The sequence below is a fragment of the Otolemur garnettii genome, unplaced genomic scaffold (assembly GCF_000181295.1).
Source record: "Otolemur garnettii isolate 467f Iridium unplaced genomic scaffold, OtoGar3 scaffold00018, whole genome shotgun sequence".
In the NCBI taxonomy this organism is placed as follows: domain Eukaryota; kingdom Metazoa; phylum Chordata; class Mammalia; order Primates; family Galagidae; genus Otolemur; species Otolemur garnettii.
The window spans coordinates 22041479-22049800 of record NW_003852413.1 but is presented as its reverse complement, the minus strand read 5'-3'; the positions used below and the strand labels follow the sequence as shown (position 1 = coordinate 22049800).

Sequence of the window (8322 nt, the reverse complement as noted above, 5' to 3'; positions counted from 1 at the left end):
AAAAAAAAAAAAAGAAAGAAAGAAACAAGAGAAGTCTGAGAAACTGTCACAGCCAAGAAGAACTTAAGAAAACATGATAACTAACTGTAATGTGGGGCCCTGGAACAGAAAAAGGACATCAGGTAAAAACCTAAAGAAATCTGAACAAAGCATGAACTTTAATGTAAAATATATACAAATATAAGATGTTAATAATGGGGGAAATGAGTATGGGGATTTGTGAGAAAATCTTTTTTTTTTTTAATTTTATTTATTTAATTAATTTATTTTGCAGTTTTGGGCCAGGGCTGGGTTTGAACCTGCCACCTCTGGCATATGGGGACGGTGCTCTACTCCTTTGAGCCAGAGGTGCTGAGAAAATCTTTACTACCTGGAGAATTTTCTCAAACTACTTTGAAATACTAAGTTTATTTAAAAAAATAAATAAATAAACAGGCTCGATGCCTGTAGCTCAAGCGCCTAAGGCATCAGCCACATACACCAGAGCTGGCAGGTTTGAACCCAGCCTGGAACTGCCAAACAACAACGACAACTGCAACCAAAAAGTAGCTGGGGGGTGTGGTCGGTGCCTGTAGTCCCAGCTACTTGGGAGACTGAGGCAAGAGAATCCCTCAAGCCTAGGAGTTGGAGGTTGCTGTGAGTTGTGATGCCACAGCACTCTACCAAAGGTGATAGCTTGACGCTCTATCTCAAAAACAAACAAACAAACAAAAAAACACAGTGGCTCATCTTGTGACAAAATGAGGTCGGAGGACTCCAGCTACCATAAACTCACATTCTTGAAGATAAGTTAACTTCACATGAAGCTGGGCTGAGGGGTGGTGGGAAGGGGAGTTTAAAGGCCACAGGGAGCAGGGGAGTTTAAAGGCCACACTTGTAGAATACATGTGGGGTTGGGAGAGCCCTCTCACCACTAACTGTTCTACACAGCTGTTGCTATTACTTTCTCAAGGCCACCCTCACTCAAGAGCAGCCATAGACAGAGTCAAATCATTTCCACTAATCCTCATGCTAAGCACTGGCCTGGTGTTGGTGCCACCTCACCACACATAGCCACAGAAGAAGTTCAGCATGTTCTGCCCTATCAGACACTCACACTGCAGAAGCTGGTTTACAGGACTGTGGGTGGTCAGAGCCATGCCCACCTCTTCCTATTAAACCTTTCCCTGGAAATGGAGATTTGAGAGCTTTCCCCAATGGAAATTCAGTTTGTGGCCTGCCCTCTCCATCATCTTCACCATATGTAACATTCCTTCTATTTACCTATTTGCTCTCCTGTTTGTTTGCAAGCAACTTTTTGGAGGATGGACCAAAGATACAGCTCAAGCTTTAGAATCAAGATGGATGGAAGTCTGAATCCCGATTTGCTAATCTAAGGTGTGTGAGTTTAAGAATATGTTAAAGGAAGAGGGCAGGCATTTGCTTCAAGGGCAGGTTTGATACACGTATCTGCCCTTTCCTTTAACAACTTCAGTGGTGAGCCTACTAAATGAAGTACTAAATACTTACAAATAAAACAGGACACATCTGTACCCCTAAAGGGCTCCTACACTAGTAAAGGATATAGACAAGGAACAATGAGATAGTAGTAAGATAAAGACCAGGAGAAAAGTCCTCAGCCTACCTTGGGCAAGGGAAGGCTTCACAGAAGAACAAACTGAGCTTTGAGAGAAAGGTAGGGAGACAAAGCTTTCAGGAAGGTGAGGTGGAGAAGCGCCTTCTAGGCAAAGCAAACAATATACACTCAGCCCAGAGAGGGTACCAGGAGAGGCTGTATTGCAGAGCAGTGTGAGCACAGACTTTCCCATTCTAATCCCTGACTTGCCACTTACAACATCGTTCCTCACTATAACCTGAGGATTAAACACAGTACCTATCTCCTGGGGTGGGTGTGAGGACTAAATGAGTCAACACCTCTGAAAAGTGACTGGCATATGGCAGGCAAAGCTCAATAAGCTTAGCTTTTCTATATATTATTGTTTCTGTATATGGAAGATGGGGCTATTGGCAGGACGAGGTGGCTCATACCTGTAATCCTAGCACTCTGGGAGGCGGGTGGATTGCTTGAGCTCACGAGTTTGAGACCAGCCTGAGCAAAAAGTGAGACCCCGTCTCTACTAGAAGTAGAAAAAACTGAGGCAAGAAGATCACTTGAACCCAAGAGTTGGAGATTGCCGTGAGCTATGATGCCACAGCACTCTACCCAGGGCAACATCTTGAGACTCTCTCTCAAAAAAAAAAAGATGGGGCTATTTACCCTGAAAACTAATCTCTTTTAATACCCGGCTATTAATACAGAGGACCCCTTCAAAAACTTTCCAGTGCTCCTCTGCCATGGTTCATGAAAGCACTATTTGGATTTTGGGACATCCTAAGTTTATAGATCCTACCTGAAACAGCACTTCTCAAATGCCCCCAACAAAAGTACTTCAGACTTCAGTCAGGGGAGAGGAAATGCAAAACTCCAGGAATCTGGGAATTGAACCCAAAGGGCAGCCTGCTACAACCCAAATAATTGTCTTCAAGTTTCCTGTTTTAGTTTACATTCATGCAAACTCTGCATTCTAATCTACAATAGATCCAGGGCAGTTTTATTATTTATTTTTTGAGACAAGACTTACTTTGTGGCCCTCGGGAAAGTGCTGTGACATTGCAGCTAACAGCAACCTCAAACTCTTGGGCTTAAGTGATCCTCTTCCCTCAGCCTCCTGAGTAGCTAGAACTATAGGCACCTGTCACACACTGGCTATTATTTTTTTTTAAGAGACAGAGTCGCCCTCAGTAGAGTACTATGGCATCATAGCTCACAGCAACCTCCAGCTATTGGGCTTAGGCAAAATCTCTTGCCTCAGCCTCCCGAGTAGCTGGGACTATAGGTGCCTGCCACAACGCCCAGCTATTTTTTGTTGCCGTTTGGCTGGGCCGGGTTTGAACCTGCCGCCCTTGGTATAAGGGGCCGGCACCCTACTCACTGAGCCACAGGCGCCGCCCCACCCCGGCTATTTTTACAGACAGGGTCTTGCTCTTGCTTAGGTTGGTCTCAAACTCCTAAGCTCAGGCAATCCACTCACCTCAGCCTTCCAGACTGCTAGGATTATAGACATGAGCCACCATGCCCAACCTGCAGGACTGTTTTAAAATGAAGATACTTGGCTCAGCGCCTGTGGATCAAGCGGCTAAGGTGCCAGCCACATACACCTAAGGTGGCGGGTTTGAATCCAGCCGGGCCCGCCAAAACAACAATGACAGCTGACACCAAAAAATAGCCGGGCATTGTGGTGGGCACCTGTGGTGCGCAGCTACTTGGGAGGCTGAGGCAGGGGACTCACTTGAGCCCAGGAGTGGGAGGTTGCTGTGTGCTGTGATGCCATGGCACTCTACCCAGGGGGATAGCTTGAGGCTCTGTCTCAAAAAAAAAAAAAATACTTGTAACTGAGTAAAGACCCCATTTAGTCTGCAGCTCTGAATAGCCACAGCACATGACCCCAGTGGGGACTGAGAATCCCAGTGGGAGAAACACAGTTATATCCTCAGCATTCTTCTCTGTAAAATGGGACTACAACCCCTGTCAGTTCTGGTTGATATCTACAAAATGATATAATATGTGAAACCATCAAGCATTACCAGGCATCACAGTGGATGGCTGAATTACAATGCTCCTTCAAAAGTCCGTTTACCCACCAAAGACAACTGCTATTTTGCAGGGATCGATTCTGTGCAAGGTACTAGTCTAGCTCCTTTCTCCTTTATTTCTACTTCTGCAAGACATTTAGTATCCCCATTTTACTGCAAGAAATAGAGGCTCAGTGAGGTCAAGTAACAAGCCGAAGGTCACACAACTGGTAAGTGGGAGAGTCCAGATGAGAACTCAGGTCAAAGCTCTCATGCCTCCCTCACCATCCCACTGCCTCTCTGTTTACTGGACAAGAGTTAGAAGGAAAAGGTTTTAAGATGTATTTGCTTGGTGGGGCTGAATTTAAATTTATATGCTTGCTCTGTTTGCATGTAAATTCTTTTTTTTTTTTGAGACGGAGCCTCAAGCTATCCCCCTGGGTAGAGTGCCATGGCATCACGCTCATAGCAACCTCCAACTCCTGGGCTAAAGCGAGTCTCCTGCCTCAGCCTCCCAAGTAGCTGGGACTACAGGTGCCTGCCACAATGCCTGGCCATTTCTTGGTTGCAGCCATCATTGTTGTTTGGCCGCCACCTTAGGTGTATGTGGCTGGCGCCTTAGCCGCTTGAGCCACATACAGGCCCTTAGACAGGCGCCGAGCCGTTTGCATGTAAATTCTAATGAGAGGAGCTCCTGGGGAAAAGCCACATTCTTCCCACTTGCAAGCAGCAGGCAGCACCAAAGTGGAATCAGAGGACTAACAGAGGCCAGCTCTGCTGGTTCCCTATCCCCTTAAGGCTGCCCAGCAGGACCCCTGAGTTTACCCACATTTACTTTTGTTTTCTAGTCATTATGACTTTCAGGATCCCAAGAAATAATGGCATGCAGATGTCAGCAAACTCCGGGGCCCTTAAGGGAACTGACTTGGGACTCCTAGCTGTCATGGTCCCCAAAGGCAGAAGAAAAGGGGGTCAAGATAGAGAATAGGAGGTCGGGTAGAGGTAGAGAAAGAAAACAGAAATAGAAGAGGAATGCCAGAGATGAGGAAGGCTGAAGGGCTGTGTCTGCACTTGTGCCATTGTTTGCTCAAGCTCCATCTTGTTCATTTAAGAAACAGACCATGGCTGGGCGAGGTGGCTCACACCTATAATTCTAGCACTCTGGGAGATTGATGCAGGTGGATTGCTTGAGCTCAAGAGTTCGAGACCAGCCTGAGCAAAAGCAAGACCCTGTCTGTACTAAAAATAGAAAAAGCTGAGGCAAGAGGATCGCTTGAGCCCAAGAGTTGGAGGTTGCTATTAGCTATGATGCCATGGCTCTACCCAGGGCAACAGCTTGAGACTCTGTTGCAAAAAGAAACAAACAAACAAAAAACAGACCAGATCATAAAGGCCCACTAGGAGGAAAGATGAGGTCATATCTGACCCTGAATCCCAAGCCCCGACTCTACCACTTTCTAACTATATGATTTTAGGCAAGCTACTTAAGTTCATTCAGCATCAACTTTCTTTTCTTTTTTGAGACAGAGCTGCAAACTGTCCCCCTGGGTAGAGTGCCGTGGCATCACAGCTCACAGCAACCTCCAACTCCTGGGCTCAAGTGAGTTACCTGCCTCAGCCTGGCAAGTAGCTGAGACCACAAGCACCAGCCACAATGCCCTATTCTTTTGGTTGCAGCCATCATTGTTGTTTGGCGGGCCTGGGCTGGATTCGAACCTGCCACCTTAGGTGTATGTGGCTGGCGTCTTAGCCACTTGAGCCACAGGCGCTGAGCCTTAGCATCAACTTTCAAGTGGGGATACTAATCTCACTATCTCCCAAGATACTTGTAGAAAATGTATATGAAAAGAACTCTGCATCTTTAAAATAATTTATAAAAATGAATTTTTGGCTAGGCACAGTGGTTCATGCCTGTAATCCTAGCATTCTGAGAAGCCAAGGTGGGAGGACTGCTTGAAGCCAAGAACTCAAGACCAGCCTAGGCAGGAGCAATACCCCATCTCTAGCAAAAATAGAAAATTTAGCATGGTGGCACATGCTACTTGGGAGGCTGAGGCAGGAGGATTGCTTGAGCCCAGGAGTGGGAGGTTGCAGCGAGCTGATGACACCATTGTACCACTCTAGCACCGGCAATACGGCAAGACTCTGTCTCACAAAAAAGAAAAAAAAATCATTACCATCCCTCTACAGCAGGAGTCCTCAAACTTTTTAAACAGGGTGCCAGTTCACTGTCCCTCAGACCATTGGCGGGCCGGACTGTGGGCCCCGGGACAAGTCGGCTGCTAAGCAGGACAGGCAGTGATGGCAAAAACACCTGGCAGGCTGGATATATGTCCTAGGCAGGCTGCATGTGGCCCACGGGCCGTAGTTTGAGGACGCCCGCTCAAAAGTATAATAACCAACAGCTTGAGACTGTGAAAGGCAAGGGAGCAGAAGAACAATATATGAGAGTTCTGTCCCACACAGAGCCCTCCCTCTTTCTGCCAAGCAGTGTCAGACATCTTCTTAGACTCTATAATTTCTGGATGCCAGAAGTGGCTGCATAAGCACCCAGAGTACTGATGCCTTCCTTGTTTCTTTGAAAGGGAGAACTTCTCCTTTAAAAGTCTATTTCCAAGTCAGAGCTAGGAAAGCACACTCAGACAAAGCAATGAACATTCCCTCAGATGGATGGTCAATCCTATCCCAGGACTCCTGAAGAGTGGCAAACCACAGTCCACCCTAAAAAGTTAAATCTGGTCAGACACCAATGGTTGGTAAGCACTCAGGCTTCTCTGCCCTGCCTATCAGAGGCATAGGCTAACCAGATCAGAGCCTCTAATGAGCTCAAACAAATATAGAACTTGTGATCCAACTGTTGACTCTATAAAGGAAGGTTCTTTTTCTTGTCCCATAAAAAGTGAAATAAGGTCTAGTTCAAAAGATTGTAGGAATCACACACTAGGAACTGCCCAGAAGTAAAAGATCTCAAGGCAAAAAATTTCAGCACTTCTAAGTAGCATCTGAGAGTGGTAAAGGTGGCCCTGAACATTGAAGAGCTATAGAAATTCCCAAGGATTGCATGGCTCTTCCTCCCTTCCTCCACTGTAGATAGCAAGGGTCAGTTGTGGACTCAGAGTCAGGCTGTTCCTCATTAAGGTAGTCTCTGGCCTGTACTTTGTCCACATAACAAAGAACCTTCCAGCTTAGTCTGAAATAACACCTTATTTCATACACCTAAGTCCCAGGCAACAGACAAAAATCATATGTCAAAATGTTTGATGAAATGAACTTGTATTTTCTGGCATGTGTGGGCATTCTTTGGGGTACAAAAATTAGCACATTAATAATCCAGAGGTGCAGCTGTGAACTTATTCCTCTGAATAAGTCTAAGCACAGAAGGGACTGGAGACAGACCTGGTGTGGTGTGGACCTGTTGCTCAGGGTGATGTATATGCATGTGTTTGGGGGTGGGAAAGAGATGGCCTTTGAATTCCAGACTCCTCATTTTTGGTCTTATTGTCCTCTCTATAGACCAGTAGACAGCAGTCCCAGGAGGAGCACTCCCTCTAAGGCAGCTTGGAACCACTCACGTGCTCTAGGAGGACAGAGCTGAGCCTGGAGCAAGGAGGGAGGAGGAGGAGAGAGAGAAGATAATGAATGGGCAGATCCAACCTGATCTAAGATCTGTAGCCAGGATTGAGCAAATCTCAGCTAAATTCTTCAGATGCAGGAAGAGATACACACTCAGAGAAAAACATAACTTAGAGGACTATGGGGTGAAGGGGGCAAGACAAGAAGACAGTTCATTCCTAGTAAGTGAACCAGACTTCAAACTCTGCTGAGGTCCTGGTTGGCTCTCTGGCTCGAATACAGAGAGGAAGTAAGGAGTTGTGGAAGCGCAAACACACTTTAGTGCGTGTGGAACGGTCTTACCCAGACCACCCCGCCCCCAGAGGAAATCAAGATATTCCTCTAAAGCTGGAGGGGACACTTGTTTTGAGGGACCGGAGAAGAAAAACGGCGACAGACAGCACTCACTGCCACCTCTAAAGGAGAAGGGGAGCAGGTTTCTTCACACCCTGGCAAAGATCCTACAATTCTGAGAGCAGGGGGAGCGGACCTTAGTGTCCCTCTCTCCCACAAGTGGGCTGGACAGGCCAGAGGAGAGCCCTGGAGTTTCCCCAAAGCTCATGAAAGGCAAGTAAACGAAGGAAAGAAGCCCCCCATTTTGGTCCGACGCCTGGGAAACCCCTTAAGAGGGGGCTACGGATCGGGGGAGGGGCCAGTACCCCCTAAGCTGGGGTTGGGCGGAAGGAAGGGCTGCCTTGGAGAGGTTTCAAGGCAGGCGAGACACCAAGTCCTGAGACAGGCATACTCACGGCGGCTCTGGGGCGGCGGCGTTACTTGGGGCCGGGTCTTGGACTGGCTCCGCTTTTCTTCCCCCCGGCCGTGTCCCAGGCTCCGGCCTCCACTTCCGCCTTTCAGCTGCTCCGGATCCGGATTTCCACCTTCTCCCCGCCCCTCTATACTCCGAGGTGACTGACAGAGCGGAGAGACCAATGGGAGGCACTCTCTGTCGACCGCGCAAGAGGCGCCCGAGGGACGCGGGAGAGAAGGGAGGGCTCACGCAAGGCACGGCGGGACTTGTAGTCGGCAGTGCTGGGAGGAGCCGACGGCTGCCTGGGACTTGGGCTTAGGGTGGAGCCGATTGCCGGCAAGGCGGAGTCA

At 47.7% G+C, this 8322-nt stretch overlaps 1 protein-coding gene across 1 annotated transcript in view; it reads right to left on the bottom strand.

Moving 5' to 3' along the window:
* RAB5C (RAB5C, member RAS oncogene family) overlaps positions 1-8119 on the bottom strand; it is a 26319-nt gene extending 18200 nt beyond the window's left edge. Inside the window, exon 1 of the mRNA XM_012803086.1 lies at positions 7974-8119. The gene's annotated coding sequence lies outside the window, so the exon portion shown is untranslated. The remainder of the gene's footprint in view (positions 1-7973) is intronic.
* Positions 8120-8322: the final 203 nt, after the last annotated feature.